General features: G+C 37.5%; 1 pseudogene; it reads left to right on the top strand.

Moving 5' to 3' along the window:
• The window catches only part of LOC131071541 (DNA-directed RNA polymerase subunit beta''-like), a 46,082-nt pseudogene that overhangs the window by 4,382 nt on the left and 24,188 nt on the right, over positions 1–17,512 (top strand).

The following is a 17,512-nucleotide window of genomic DNA, read 5'->3' as shown; positions in this document are numbered from 1 at the left end:
AAGACATGGAGTCATCTAGCAAAAGCTTTCATACAACACTTCTTATACAACATTGAAACAGATGTGTCAGTGACTAATTTGTGCAAAAAAAAATGGGAGTCCTTTACTTCATTTTTACAGCGATGGATAGGTCTTTCCAGTCGATGCTCTTGTGATATCCCACAAAAACAAATGGTAGAAATGTTCACTCAAAACGTCAACAAGGATATTGGATATGAGCTAAGAAAATCTTGTTTGTCTACCTTTAAGGAAGTCATAGAAAAAGGATTGGAAATTGAGAAAGTCCTTATTGAACAAGGCACCATTAAGCTATTCAAAGAGAACAAAGAAGAATCAAACAAGAAAGACAAGCCCCACTTTTGGAACAAGAATAAGAACATGGTCAATGATGGGGTAGTAGATGCAAATGTTGTAAAACCAAAAATGACTTTCCCCGATACAAGTTGATCCAATTCGAACAATCAAGTGAACACTCAAAGGCCATCAAAGCCTCGAAGTAAATACACTCCATTGGGAGAGCCAATTGAGATGAAATTCAAGAAATTGGTTGTAAACAAGCTTATAATACTACCAGATAACCCACCTTATGAACCAAAAGTAAAACCTACATGGTGGAATGATGATGAGTATTGTGAATATCATAAGAGAAAAAGACATACAACTGGTAATTGTCATAGATTGAAGGATGTTATACAAGATCTTATTGACAAGGGTGACATAGAAGTTGATGGTCATACCTCCAATCCGGAACATGCGATGTTTAAGGAGCCATTCCCTAAACATGATAAAGGAAAATCCAAAACAGATAATCAAGCTAATTATGCTAAGATGTCCTATGATTATGATTCTACCGTTAAACACATTTCAATGGACAATTATGTTTCTACGATTATCATAAGGAACAAAACTCCCGAAGGTTCTACCCAAAGGAGTAAAGTTGTTTTAAAAGGCATTGGACCATCTTCTTCATCCTCTAAAGAGGAAACCTGTTAATGTAATGTCACAACCCATCGAGGTAAAGTCACCTTGCAAGGTGTTCCACCCAAGACCACAGCCTCATCATCTACTAAAAATGAGTATGACCTTGTAGATTAGTTAGGGAAGACACTCGCCGCCATTTTCATCCTTGATCTCTTGCGTATATCACCTTCACATAAGGCCATTCTTGACAAAACCTTGAGAGAAACCTCTATACCCACTGATTTGAATGTGGACCAGTTTCAAGCCATGGTGGGATACCTTTCCACTCCACATTGTCTTACATTCACAAAATTTGATGATGTATCTGTATGCCAAACACACAATGCACCTCTCTACATTGAGGCCTTTCTCCATAAAACCTGTATCAAACGAGTCTTGATAGATGAAGGAGTAGGTCTGAACATTTGTACATTGAACACTATTAAACAATTGGGATATTCTAAACAAACTGTGAATTCAAAAAATAAGATCACCATTAAAGCATATGATGATGAAGAACACTCATCCAAGGGAACATACACCTTACCTCTGAGAATTGGGCCAATCACGAAGGATGTGGTTTGTCAAGTCCTTGATATAGATCTCACATACAACATACTTTTGGGACGTCCTTGGATACATGAGATGAGAGAAGTACCTTCAATATATCATCAATGTATCAAATTTCCACACAATGGAGTTGAAGTGACAATCAAGAGTGATCCAAATCTTTTTATATATTGTAATAACCTGCGACCAAAATCATTGAAATCTTCTACATCGAAGCAAGGAGAATTCAAAGAAAAATTCAAGGTTAAAGACATGGGATGTAGTGAGTATATCTTTCATGTTGATCAACACCCACTATCTCCTAAGACATTTAGCCGACTGGAACAACCTACAAACAATTTGCAATATCAAGGAATTGGATGTGAACCACCTAGTGTTGTGGCTACCAAGTCTGAATGCAAATCTCTTCTAGTGGTGCAAGAATCTCTTGATATCAATAGTTCTAGAGTGGTTCCAACAAAGAATATATTGAATATATTGCCATCCCTCTTGAGAACTCATGTAGCCTTACCATTTCATCCACTTGTTCCATTTCCACTCAGCTCCCAGACTTGGATCAATAAGAATAAAAAAAGCCCTTACTCATTGGGGATCAAAAATCAAGCTTTGAAAAGAAAAATCTAAAAGTCAAAAATAAAGAGAAGTCCTTAAGTCCAAATCAAAATAAAGGAAAAAAATCCTATGAAGAAAAAAGAACAAGAGTTGATCTCCCCTAATACTAAAATAACAGGGGGCAAAAGTTCTAAAATTTCAATTCAAAAGGTATACTTGTTGATCCTAAGTCTCCATCATGTCATGCTACTTTCACTTCTTTTCACAATTATAAGCCTTCATCCTTCATCCACTTGTTCCACGTATCCATCCCCTTTTGGAAATATATCACATCAATGGACCTTTAATGGAACTTACTTGAAGGAATTTGTTGTCAAGGATGCCCAAAATTCTTTAGGTGACACGCATATGGGCCAACGTAGTTCACACATTAGTAATCTACCTTAGTTCCTTCATCAAGGAAGACAATCAATGGAGCAACACATCATTTAGTCAAGGAACGACACATCTACAATCATAAGGTAAAGCCTCACACATTTGAGGTGAGTGACTTAGTTCTCAGAGAAAATCCTAAGAATCAGCAAGACAGAGAGAAGGGTAAGTTTGAACCAAATTGGCTTGGTCCTGGTGTCATCACAATAGTCTATGGATTAGGTGCATATCAGCTCTCAACACCAAACGAAGAACCTTTGGAGGATCATATCAACAACATGCACCTTTGCAGGTTGCACACATAGTTTTTCAAAATATCCCAATGTCAAAAATACAAAAAAATATAAAAAAGGTCAAAAATAAAAATTTCAAAAATACAAACAATCAAAAAATGTCAAAAATACAAAAAAATCATAAAAATAAAACAATTGTTACTTGGTGAAAGCCTGGCAAATAGGCGCCTTGTGACACAAAAAAATAAATTAAAGAGAAATAAATTCGTCCAATGGTGAAAACCACTTCGATGGCGCCTTGGGCAAGTACCATGGTGAAAATTGGGTTACCGGCGCCATGTGTAGAGACATTGCTCCTCCCTCCTTCAGGATTCAATCTCATCCTTTAACTTTGCACACACTCACAACCTAACCATCATTCCATAATATATTTACCAATTCCCATCGTGGCTCGCTATTGATCTACATAAGATTGGTTAGCCATTCATAATAAACCCCTTCTTCACCCCTTTTCTTTCATAATAAATCAGGTCCAACCTATAATTGGGGAAAATTCGTAAATCTAGTGATGGAAGTGGTACCTTGAGCATCGCATGTTTTGAGGAGCATTGTCTTTTCATTCCTCCTTTTTGTGCACAATCAACAATAAAAGGTCATTTGTATCGCTGATTTGCAATAAAGTTATGTTCTTCTGCGCAATAAAGGTATCAGTTTCATGGATTCAGTCAGTTGCAGATGAGATGCAATCAACAACGAGCTTTCAACAAATCAAAATTTTTAGCAGAATTTGGCAATCAACATGGTTTTCTAGCATTACTTGTCCTTTATCAGGAAAATAACATTGTGAACAAATCAGACATGTTAACATATGTGGCAAGAAACACAAATAACTTGAGGATTTAATTGAATGCTGGTGTCAAGTCTTGGTTTTCTTTTGATTTTATCTTTTGGTGACATGTCTTATAGCTTTTCCAGGATGTCTTTGACTAGAGATTCTATCTCCAAGATGTCTTTGACTAGAAAGGTGAGGATGGGGTATGTTCACCTATTTTGTTGTCTGTGGATTGTCTCTTAGTATTAATGCTATGGCTCGTCCAAGGATATGAGGACGTTGTGAGTCTAGTGTGAACTGGGGCATTCTTTGTTTGTGACTGTCTGATCTCCATGCAAATGGGTACAATGACTTTCTTGGTCGAACCTATACCTAGATTGTCATAACCTGTTTTGCCATAATAAAGCTCAATGATGATAATAGCACAAGAAGCTCTTTCACTTCCATATCTTCTACCTTCTATCCCCCTTTATTTCCTATCTCCCTTCCTGAGTCCATGTAGCCTGCTATCATATGAATGAGTATAATGACACACTAAAAAGATCTGCATTTCATATAGCTTTCACTTGCATCATTACATGTTAGCACATTATACATATGCATATAGACATCATGATAGCACCACATTCTGCACACATCACTGATTAATATAAGCATTTGCATTTTCATATAAAAACATAAAATGACAAAAATATGCATCATGCCTCTCATCATGTAAATAACCCATATGCATACATTCATCTGCATTTAGCCTATATCACATTTGCATCATGCGTCACATATATATAAATCCATAAAAGAACAAAAATATGTTGCATTTCATCATGTACATATTTGCATCCATATCATAATCATCATAAGCGTCATAATAACACATGTATACATAAGACTGCATCATCATAATAGAATCATAAGCATTACATAAGAGCACATGCATATAATTGCTGCAAGGATGGGTCATCTCATATATATATATATATATATCAAAAATATTAGTGTCATGATACAATGATGTCAAAATACCATATGGATACAAAATCACCCGAAGGTGTCTATATCATCATACAAAAATTGATACAAAATGGGATCCTAGAAAGCTATGATGATGACCCTCCCTCAGAGTCGGCAACCCTCGAAGGAATCTGAGAACTCGAAGGTCCCACCCCTAGATCATTTTGTCGGTCCCCTCTTATAGACATAGTGGTACCTATGTCTATCACATGGTGTTGCTCATCAGGCTCTATCCTAGTGTATATGTTCCTATCTTGCTAGAGCACTCGCCGAATTTTATCAATTCGATGACTTATCCTATATTCAGCTCAAAAAACCTACCTGTTTTAGGGGACCTATTGAGTGAATCCTCTCAACATCTTATTCAATTGGCAACGTATGTTTATCACAAAATTGTCAATTCTAGCCTTGTTTCCAGTTGGTCTTCCTTAGGGCACCCATTTGAGTGAATCCTCTCAACACCTTCTCCAATTGGCGACGCATGTTTATCACATGGTTGTCGGTTCTAGTCTTTTTTTCAGTTTGTCTTCCCTAGGGAACCTGTTTGAGTGAATCCTCTTAGCAACTTATCCAATTGATAGCGTATGTTCATCACAAAACTATCAATTTTGGCCTTTTAAGAGATAGACACGATTTTGTTGATTCCTTCCCGAGTCGGTCCCTTTCCTGTCAGTCTTTCTAGCCTTTCTTTCTTATTGAGAGATTATCTGCACTTTTTCCATCCAATCTCTCGAGGGGGCATATCATTCCCGTCTTGGGGCAACTTCATATCAGTTTATCTTCTTTGATCCAACACAACAAGCTGCATTGTCTCAAAGAGGGGCAAAATGTAGACACCTAAAATTGTCCTCTTTAATTTAATAAATATTTTTATTTATTTAATTATTTTATCCTAAGTCTATTATTAATTAAATAAATCTTTATTTATTTAATTAATTCATTTATCCTCTTCTAAGCCTTTCCTCATTTAAATAAATATTTTTATTTATTTAAATTATCTTTTCTCCTAAATTAAATAAATAAATTATTTATTTAATTGGTCTCACTTCCTCTATTAGTTAAATAAATCTTTATTTATTTAATTAATTCATTAGCTTTTTCCTCTATGACACATGTCACTTATCTCTTAATCCTCCTCTACCTACCCCCTTCATTATTTTCTTGTTTCTTTTACCTACCCTTTAATCCTAGCCGACCATTTATTTCTTTCACCTCTTAATCTCGTCCCTCCATTTTCTAAAGTGTCTTCTATATAAGAGGATACTCTCATCCTTTCAACCCTAATCAATGCGTATAATCACTTTATGCAATCAAGCATTCTTGTGATCAAACAAATTAAACCACAATCCGCTCTTTGTTGAGCTCTTGTGTACATACAAAATCTGAGAGCAAATATATCAAACACGATCAATGGAGATAGGAGACAATGGAGATTGAAACCCTGCTTGGCATGTGAATGGTAATATTGTTCATTTGTTGATTTTGCATGTTCTTAGGTATTTTCATTGGTGTATGGTGGATGTCTGGTTTGTTGTGGTTGGATATTTGTGGTTTTACAATAGTTTATCATCATCATTTTTCACCGTATACAATGGGGTGGCATAATTTCGTTGATTAGACGAGGTATCCCTCAGCAAGATGAAGCTGAAGATTGAAATAGATATTGCTAATTGATACATCACAAACATACTAGCTATAGAATAAGATGTCAGATGATAAGATAGAACATAGATTCAAGATAGATGATAGATAAGATAGTGTAACAAAAACAAGCCTCGCTTTGGAGGAAAACCCCTTATTACAAAAAGATACTAGATAAGAGGTCGTCGTGATATGAGATGCGCTAGTCTGGATATAAAAGTGTGTTATGCTAGATAGGCATACAATGGGGCGATGATATATGCCAGTATGGATAACCATATGATAGGGCAAGATTTTTGTTGACATGGGTAGTGATACACTAGATAGCCATGTGATTGGGCGATCAAGGATATATTTGATAAGTAGCAGATTGGCCCCTACAAAGGTGAACAAAAGAAATAAATCAAATGGTTTGGACCCCATCTAGGTAAAAAAGAGCAAGTGGTTTGGTCTCCACCTAGGAAAAGAATGATAAAGGAAAAAATAGATCAAGTGGTTTGGCCCCTAGGTGAGCATGAAAAAGAAAAAGATCAAGTGGTTTGGCCCCGACCTAGGCAAGCATGAAAAAAAATGGTCGACGAGAAACATAAATGCAAGCAGCTAAATAACAAAGGCAAATTATGCGGAAATGCAAATATGATGCCCCCCCCTTAGAATGATAGGTCTGAAAGGCATGTTATTCTAAGGAGAAGAGGAGTTATGGCACATCAACATATTAAGACGTTTTCGTGGAATGCCACCATTAGAAGGTGAGACACAAATGTCCACAACATCAATGATGAATGCAAGAGGATAGGGGATCTGATAGTTTGGCATTAGAACCTTTAGCAGTGAGAAAATAAATATGTAATACAACTGTGAGATAGGTCGTCATAGTGTCAAAGTTATCGAATCTGAAGAAGAGCACATGAAGACAAAGATAAAAATTAAAATTTGGGTGAACATGGAAGAAGGCCGAAAATCCCCCCAATGCTTTGCATGTCCCCAAATAGCGAAAAGAAAGATACAACAGATAGAAGAATTAGAGAGACAAATAGAAGGTGTATGATAGAAAAATATCCCATATCCGAGCACCTACGGAGTAACTCGGGTCCTCCAGAAGAGCACAATAGATAAAGACAATCAACCTCCCATAACCAAGCACCTACAGAGTGACCTGGGTCCTCTGGGAGGGAACAACCATATAAAGAAGTAACAGGGGAACACAATCATGCACACATACTCTGCTACAAGATAAAGAAAGATAGGACCCTAAAGGCCTTCAACGACCAGGTCTTCCTCCTCCCAATCTATATCATATGGGGAAAGATAATGAGACTAAAGTGGGACAATGACAAGGGTGGCACCAGGTGCCTCACCAGCAGCGAGGGAAAGGGATGAAGAAACAACAACGTCTGCGTCCACAATCTTAGAGGAGGTAAGGGTCAATGATCGTGAAAAGATAATAGACAATGTTGGGATGTTCTCCAAGGAGTCAAACATGCAAGCCTATATAGAGGAAGAAGGTGATTCACTCGGAGATGATGAAACATGAAGAGGACTGCTGGCCTCCGGAAGAGGGGTAGTGACAAACTCAAGAGAAAGCGAAGCCTTCTCAACCACACACACAAAAATAGGTAGAACAATAGACACTAAGACAAGTAGAGAAAAGGATGAAGAACATACCTTTGAGGATTTGCGTCATCGAAACTACGGGACATGGCCCTGCTCAAACTTATGTTTGGGTTGGACAGAAGCAACAGGTCTCCTAACAACCGTAGAAGGTAGAAGGACCCCAAGAAAAATCTGATGTAGGAATGACTACGAAATAGGGGGAGCAGATAGAGCTGCCTTGGACACCACTTGTGTATGTAGCATATCAATAGGTTGAGACAACAAAGGTATGTCTCGCAAGGAGGTGATGAGGGGTGGCTCCAAAGAAGAAATGAAAAATTTCCCCACTTAGGGGGAGGTTCATCGATAGTCCCCGAAGAAGCTAGGAGTAGAACCGAAGATGATGCAAAATTAGGAGCAGTCAATGAAATGGGATCTGATGTGACAGAACTAGGTACCATAGATACACCAACAATGTGCAAAGACGCATCACACTCTCAATCCATGGCCTGTCGATAGCACTTACGCTCACGCATATGGTGATTGCAACAAAGATGAAGGCTACCTATGGGAGCCCAAGATGACTCATAAGCATCATGCTCCATGGGAGAGGCCTTTGAAACCTTGTTAGGGATAGGAGAAGGCCCAACCAATGGAACAAGAGGGTCAAGGGATATCAACCATGATCGAGAGATTGAAGGAAGGACAAGCCATAGACTTTGATAGCGTGGGGTGCAGTCGCAGGAACAAAGGACACCATCAGATATTGTGCAGTCCTAGACAGATGGGGTGGTCTATTCGGAGGAACAGGCTTAGCCTCAGCCCCTGACGATGAGGGGACATGGGGTACTACCCATTACAACACAAGAATAGACGAGGTGAAGGTTGATGTAGGAAGAGGCAACAAATAACTAGGATGAGCTGATTTAGGGGCCAACTCCCCCATCTTATACTGATAATATGTGCAGTGCATCAAGTCACCATGGGGAAGCATGGGCCCCACCGGAGTAGGGCAAAAATGATCCAGCGAAAAAATCCCCACGGGCTACCAGGGGTTGATATCTATTATCCTACATGACATGCACCAAACCCTCATGAGGAAAATTGAGGCATTTATGAATCACTGAAGGGACCGCATCCATAGAAATCAACTAGGGCATGCCTAGTTTCACCCAAAATAGGTCTGATTCAGGAATGATCACAAACGTAGAAGACACAACCTTGGATCCCACAAGGACCATCAAGGTGATGCTACCCAAAGGAGGGATAGAGAAATTGTCATGCATCCTTAAGGTTTCTTGACACTCATCATACATAGGCCTATGCCAACCGTTCATGAATAAAGTCTCCTCCATAATGGAATCAACTTTGCATGATGGGTCAACCACCACACTTATGACAGTTTGACCATTCAACTTAGTAGGGATGTACAAAGGAGCAGGCTCTCCACAATATGGGGCATCTAGAGGGGTGAATGATAATGACTCGTTAGACACCTTCCCCTTCTGGCTAGGAGGGAAACAAATAGGAGTGATGGCGACCATGTTCACAAATGGACCATCATCCGAAGGAGGATCTAATGTAGAAATGAAATTTGCCAAATGTGGGGGAAACAAATCAATGTAGATCTTCATATCCATATGTCTTATCAATAGACTTGTTTTATTTGTGCTTCCACTCATCAAATTTAATCGCACCACTATCGATGTGGTCTTGGACAATATTATGAAGATGATAACATCACTCAGTGTCATGACCAGGCACACAATGGTAATGAAATTTTTTTGATCCATCGTATAGTGTGGATAGGTTCTATTATTGGACAGTGGTCTAACCTTGGGAAGGGTAATCATATTATCTTTTAATAATCATTGCATTATGCTTAGGTAGGAGTGATTCAATTTAGTGAAGACTCTATTTTGTTGTGATCCCTATGGGACAACCACAACATTAGCTACAACTTTGTTCTTTCTAGACCCTTCCGTGAACGTGCCTGCGAAAGATCCACTGCGAGGGTTCGAAGTAGAATCTTTGAACTTCATCATAGTGTGTTGGTAGTCCATGAATGTGGAGCACATATTAGCAAAGTTTTGGTAACAATTAAGAGATAGCTTCTCCCTCAGTGTTAGATACAAATTTCCAATGAACATCCTTTGCAAATCACTATCTAGCAGGGCAAAGGGAATCCTGGTAGAGATTTACTAATATCTCGAGATAGAATCCATGACCTTTTCATTGGGTTTTTGTTTACAGTGAACAAGGTCAGCGATAGTGACCCTGCTGCCAATGTTAGCCTGGAAATGTCTAAGAAACAAATCCATGAGTTGGTCAAAGGTACAGATGGAATGATCTAACAAGGAACTATACCACTCTAAATAGGTTCCCTTAAGGGACCATTAGAATAGTTTAAGCAACACAAATTCCAAGTTATGGTAGTCGCTAAACATGGTCATGAAAGAATTGATGTGCAACATTAGGGTCCCCATCACCATTGAATTTGTCAAAATTCAATGATTCAGCCGTAGAAGGAAGGATGGTGTTCAGGATAGTGATTTTAAGGGGACTATTCCTATAATATGTAGGCATATATGATTGATTAGAAGTGGAGGCTAGGTCTATGAGTTGTAACTATAACTACCTCGTGTTTTGTAAGATAGTGTTCAAGATAGGATTAGTAGGTGGAGGAGGTAGAGGTAGGCCAAATGCACCACAACCTCCAAGAGATCCAGTGCCACCAATAGATGTAGTGCTAGTGTTGACCATAGAGATATGAGTTGCAACATAGGAAGAGGTTGACCTATTAGACATACTCGTGTAATTTAAGGGGTGGATGAGGCATTAATGCTAGGAATAGTGGAATCCATCATATGCATGTTCAACCCTGGTATGTCAATACCAATTTGAGAACTAGAGGCGTCAAACTAGCTATCTTAAGGGGGTGCATCTACCAAGGGTACATGGTTTTTAACAATTATGGACAATTCCCTCTGCATCTCTAAGCCTTTCTAATCTGAGATAAGAATGTCTCTCAGTGTTGAATGCATTCCCAACTTGAGGAAGGGCATTCTCCCAATTAAGGAACCCTTCAAAATCTCTCAGGCTCTCCTCTAGAGACTAAATCCTGTCAAAGTCAATAGTGATGATAGAATCATGGTCAACAACACGAGGAGAAGGTGGCAAAGAGTTTGTTGGGGATTTGTTCTGAGAAATAGTAGCTGAAAAGCCTCCCATGAAAGGTATCTAGAGAGTGTAAGAGCAGAAAGTTTCACTTGGGTCAGACAGACAGTTTCTGATAATCATATTGGATAGAGGAGGATTGTAACAATTAGGGGGGAAACTCTGTCTAGATGTCTTGTTGACTACATCTCCTATGGTAGTCTGGGTCGGAAAGCTCATAGACAAGCCTCACGATGCTGAGACCACACTACAGGGACACAAAGGATTTTGTTCTCTAACAAAGCTTTCTAAATGGAAAGATGAAGAAACGAATGCAAATGCTAAAACAAAGATGCAAACTATGTTCTTTCCATTTTTTTTAATTTAGATTTTAGATCTTAAATGTATGCAATGAACTAAATGATGCAAAAGGAAAACTGGCTTCACGTCGGGTTCACCAAAATGTAGAGGAGATTTGTTACCTCTAAGATGACAAATCATAGAGAACAAACCTATCTGCCGCTACCTCACTTAAACTGGCACTAAGGGTTAGACAAGGGATAAAAATGCAAAACTAAGCTAACAAGCCATAAATGAAACTCTTGAACAACTCTACTTAGTCTCTGTCTTCACGAAGAGTGCGGAAAACTAGGACACCAGCATGGCGCACTATCATCCTATACAAATAGAGTGCAGAATCCATACGATAGTGACAAAAGTGACTAAACTACCAACTAAATAGTGTGGCAATGAAGTAAATAAAATATTGTAGAGTACGAAATAAGAGAGCAAGATAAAGGAGAATAAAGGAAGCTCATAGTTAGTCCATGATTGAAGCCTCTCGCAAGACAATAGCTTTCTCACCACTACAATTGTACACACAAGCAAGAAAGTAAAATGTTGGGGGTTGTGTTTTGAAGTCTGCCTCAGTCAGACCCCCATTTTGGTGTTTCCACCACCACGAACAACCCAGATAGTAGAAATGATAGAAAGATCTAAAATGATAAAGATGGAAGTAAAATAGATAAGCGATTGATAAAATAGATAGAAGCAATTGTCGTGCCCGTGAAGTGTAGACCTGTAGCTGCAACACAAAACACTCAATAGATCATTACAAGCATGGTTAATGAATTTAAAGCAAAGAAAGATAAAACCATAGCTAAGCGATCTATCGCCTCCTAGTAAATGCGAGTATGAATTTTTCTTTCAGATCTGGTTAGGCAAATTCTAGTGACTTGACTACACCTAGATGGAGGATTTAAATGATAAATGATGCATTTAAGCTAGCAATGATAATGATTAAGCTACATGATTCCATGATTATGCTAGAAAATATTCTAAAATGATACAATTAAGCTATGATAACAATGCTCAAATGATAAACTAAGATTTGCATATGCCTATAGTAACAATGCCTAAAATGCAAATGAGATGGGATGATTATTGCTCCAAAATGGGGTCTATTTATAGGATTTCCAAGGCCAGGGGTGAGGTGGCAGAAATCAACGGTCAAGATTGAGTCTGAAGATATCAATGGTGAAATTGGAGGAGGTTGGAAAAGAGGTTGGATGAAAGGGAACATTTGTCATCTCTATGGTAACAAGTGTCAAGATGCTTCTAGAAGAGGTTGGATGAAAGGGAACATTTTCCATCTCTATGGTGACAAGTGTCAAGAGGCTTTTCTCATGAGAGAGCAAGTGTCTAAGGAAAGGGGACATGGTGGTTAGGATTGGGTTAATTAAACTCGAGGTTAGATGGAATGAGTTAGGTTTAGAAGGGGTTGGGTTAGGTGGTTAGAAGTTAGGAGAATTTGAATTTAAAAATTCAAATAATAGGAAAAGGCTAATTAATCTCAACAACTCATAAATTGATTTGTTTTAATTAATTAGAATAAATGAATTTGATGGGGGGAATTAATTAATTTGAATTAATTAATTAAAGGGGATTATGAAAATGAACTTATTAAATAAATCCTTAGATTTATAAATAAGTAGCTGAAAGGGGGAATTTAATCAATTTACTTAGTGAATTCAATTAAATTAGGAAGGGATTAATTAAATAATTGCTTATTTAATTAATTATCTTAAGACCATTTTAAGGTGTATGCATTTTGCCCCTCTTTGAAGCGAGGTGTGATGACGCATTGATTCAAAGAATAATCTCATTTTGATGATGATATTGATTTGATAGGATGCCCCATCTATTGATTGATAAATTGTGATACGATGATGCCCCCTCAGGAGATCAATTGAGATAATTGATCTTTGGAGTTTTTGGATCTTTTGTGAAATTGATATCCCGATTAGAAATGATTTGATGTCTGCAACTGTGGTTGATAAAAGTGTGAGTTCTATGATCATGATGATGTGGTTCTTTATGATTGATAAAGCTTGATTGATTTGATCAATAAGATTGAGATTTAGTCTTGTTTCAGGAATGACACCTGTTGTATAAGACAAAGATTATCAAAGCATCTGGTTTCAGGAATGATATATCCTGTATAAGACATGATCAGAACGTTTGGTTTCAGGAAAGATACGTCCTGTATAAGACATGAGAGAATCGATTTAAATGTGATTGATTGGATAAAGAATTGACAATTTGTTAATATCAAGTTGCATAAATATTTAGATATGGTGATGTTGGTTCTGTTGAGAGGATAGCATAAGATTTTCGTTGGGTCGACAATATCTAGAGAGATATGAGTCATCAGTTTGATTTTGTATACACTTGAGATGATACCTTGATGATTCCTGTGATAGATTTAACCTTGGATAAAAGGAGCCTGCGAGATCCCATGCAAGAATGAAATGCAAATTGAATGCAAATGAAAATGCAATGCAAAGCTACGATCGAACTAGTCACTGGATTATTGCAGTTTTGTCATCATTGAGCTTTTTAAGTGTGGGAAGTGAGTGCAAACATCGATGGTATAATTAAACCATGATGACCTGAGCACTGCTTTCTTGGATTTTGATATGGCAAGTTAGCACAAGCATCGAGGTATAATTAAACTGAGATGACTTGAGTGTTGCTTGCATAAAATAGGCAACATTAACCATTTTAATACGCAAATCGGAAATGTTTTCAATGATACTCTGATGATCATGTCCTGAGACAAATTTGCACATATTAATGATCAATTTTTCAGACATCAGACAAGAAAAATATCATGTTTCTTCCTTGTTCCTCTAGTCAAAGACATCCTGGAGTTACTCAGAAATCATGATAGTGAAAATCAATTATAGAAAATAAAAGTTGAACAATCATGTTAAAATCATTATCCAAAAGATATCATCCATGCGTTTAGACTGACTTTGTGATAGTTTGATGGTTGATAATTTGATCTCGTGTTCAATGTTGGATATGTCACAGTTTTCGCTTGATAAGAGTTGTCTAACTGTTCATTCTACCTGTTTGATTAAGCTCAAAATTTTGCCCCCAGTTAAGTGCTAGATTTTGTCCCAATCCTAGAAACAAATTCGTTATGATATACCCAATGATCCAAACCATGGCGAGAAGCCACCCGAGATGCCTACGTATGTACAAAGGCTTTATTATGTTGATGAAAATTGCTGATGGAAAATGAATGCAAGTAGAAAGATGCATGAACTAATAGATGGAAGAGCTAGCGGATAGATAGTGCCTATTTGTCAGGTTTTCACCATCTATTTTTATTGCACTTTTTCTCATATTTGATATTTTTTTTATTTTTTGTTTTTTTCACTATTCTTGATGTTTTGCTTTTTCACTATTTTTGATTTTTTGCTTTTTCACTATTTTTGATTTTTTTGCTTTTTCAGACATAAAACTTCTTCAGATGCATGCTATTGATGGGTTCTTCAAGTTGATCTTCGTCCTGTGTTGATAGCTGATATGTTCCTAACCCAAATACTGTTGTGATCACAAATGGACCTAACTAGTTTGGTTCAAACTTTCCTTTCTTTTCTTGATCTGCCTAGTTGCATGGATTTTCTTTTAGTACTAGTTCCCCTACTTGAAAGATTCATGGTTTGACTCTATGATTATATCTCTGGCACATTATTTTCTGATATACCTTTAAATGATCAAAGGCATTTTGTCTCCGTTCATGGATCAGTTCTAACTCTTGCAATCTAGATACTTGATGTTCTTCATCTGGGATGAGACCTTTTAATTATACTCGTAGAGAAGGTATCTCTACTTATATTGGCAATATTACTTTTGATCCATAAACAAGAGAGAAAGGTGTGGCACCTGTTGGTGTGCGGATACTAGTACGATAGACCCATAGAGCAGGGTTTAATTGAATATGCCAATCTTTGCCAGCATCGTTCACTATTTTTTTAAGGATTTTCAGAATAGTTTTGTTTGATTCTTCTGCTTGCCCATTCCCTTGTGGATAGTAGGGTGTGGAGAATCTGTGTTGGATCTTGAATTTCTCACATAGCTCTTGTACATCTTGATTCTTGAATGGTCGCCCATTATCAGTGATAATGGTCATTGGTATTCCATAGCGACAGATGATATAGTTCAAGATAAATGCAACAATTTGTTTTCTTGTGATATTTGTGAGAGGTACTACCTCAATCCATTTTGTGAAATATTCTGTAGCTACAAGGATGAATTTGTGACCATTAGATGAAGAAGGATTTATCTTTGCTACGAGATCAAGATCCCATTGGCAAAAAGGCCAAGATGTTGCCAAAGCATGAAGTTCTTGTGCTGGTGCATGAATCAAATTCCCATGGATCTGACATTGTTTGCATGTTCTAGCTATCTGAAAAGAATCTCTTTCCATGGTTGGCCAATAATAGCCCAAGCATATGAGTTTTTTTGAAAGGGTAAGACCACTCGAGTGAGTGCTAAAAATGTTGTTATAGACTTCACGTAAGGCCTTCTCAGATTCTTCTTGTTCAAGACATCTTAAAAGAGTACCATCTAGACCTCATTTAAATAGGGTATCCTCGACGAGAGTATAATGGGAGGATTGGCGATTAAAGTTTCTCTTTTAGTTTTTCGATAAGTTGGGAGGTAGGGTGTTATCTTTCAGGCATGTGTAAGTTTGGCCATAACAGGAGGAATCATGTCCAACAAGGTGACAGATAGTTTGGGAATCAGGACAATTATGAGCGGGGTAGAACAACTCTTCCATTAGGAATTCATAACGCTGTTGATTTTCCTGTGTTTGAAGTAGAGAAGCAAGTGTAGCCATGGCGTCTGCTGCTTTGTTGTCATTTCTTGGAATCTGCTAAAAAGTTATTTCTACAAAGTATTTCTTGATATCATCAACCATATTTTAATAAGGCATTAATTTTTTTCCTTTGTTTGATAGTCATCATTAATTTGATTAATGATGAGATGAGAGTCTCCAAAGAATTGAAGTTGTGTAATATTCCATTCTATAGCCATTTTGATACCTGTAACCAAAGCTTCATACTCTGCTATGTTGTTGGTGCATGGAAAGCTTCATTTGTATTCTTTTGGGATTGTATGACCTTGTGGTGTGATGAATAGAATACCTGCTCCTAATCCATGTTGTGTTGTATTATTGATGTCTTCTCCTGAACTGATATTTGGGTGATGTATTGTAAGATATGGATCGAACCCTGGAGTGTCTGTATATGAATAGCTAAAATTGATTTTCCATCTTTTGAAGGGTTCCAAATATTTTTGCCTTGCTAGTTCTGATAGAGAAGTTGTTGGATATAGATCAGTTGTGCCAATGATAGTTGCATTTGTTTGTTCCATCAGAATAGATGACCTCTCTTGATAGTATTCAGGTAAGGTGTCAAATCTCCCATCTTCCGGTGCCTCGAGGAGGTTTTCACCGTTAGAAGCGTCCTTTATTTTTACTTTTTCTCAGTCTAATGTTGCCAATAAATGGTTTTCAACATTAGACTTGATATTGTTTTCTTTATTTTCACTTTTGTGACTAGGATATTTGGCACCCACTTGACTAGAGGATACGTTGCTGACATTCCTGGTGAGAGTTGTTATAGGTTCAATTGCATTAAGATATAAGGATATGGCATGGTCATTAGGAAAGGTATCCATGGTGGTATGTCCTTCATTTTCCCAGTCCATATGTTCAGGATGAATTAAGGATAAAGGATCCTCATGTTGGATTGTGTCAAAGATATTAGGGGTCATGATAGAGATGTCAAGGATTTCAGTATGTATTTCCATATCTAGAATGGTACTCTTGTCAGAATGACCTTGCCCAGGTAGCTCCTGATCGTCCTTGGTTAAGTCCATGTCGGCCGAATGTGATTCTAATTCAAGTAGGCTAGTTCCTAACGTTTGTCTTGCATACGGATGAACTACATCAACATCAACATCTGCTTCTTTCCTTTCAATTTCAAGTTGCTCTTGTTTGTTTTTCCATGATAGAAAATATTCTCTGTTCCCTTGATCCTTCAGCTGCATTTGTTTTTCCATGTTTGACAAAATTGATGCAAATGATTGTTCCTTGGATTATGTGCTTGAAGATACTGCCTCTCTGTTATGTGAAACTATGACCTCTTGAGCTGATTTCAGATTACTACAACAC

This window comes from Cryptomeria japonica, chromosome 11 (genome assembly GCF_030272615.1).
Source record: "Cryptomeria japonica chromosome 11, Sugi_1.0, whole genome shotgun sequence".
Taxonomy (NCBI): domain Eukaryota; kingdom Viridiplantae; phylum Streptophyta; class Pinopsida; order Cupressales; family Cupressaceae; genus Cryptomeria; species Cryptomeria japonica.
Note: the sequence above shows the minus strand (reverse complement) of the source record. Positions and strands in the feature narration are given on the sequence as shown.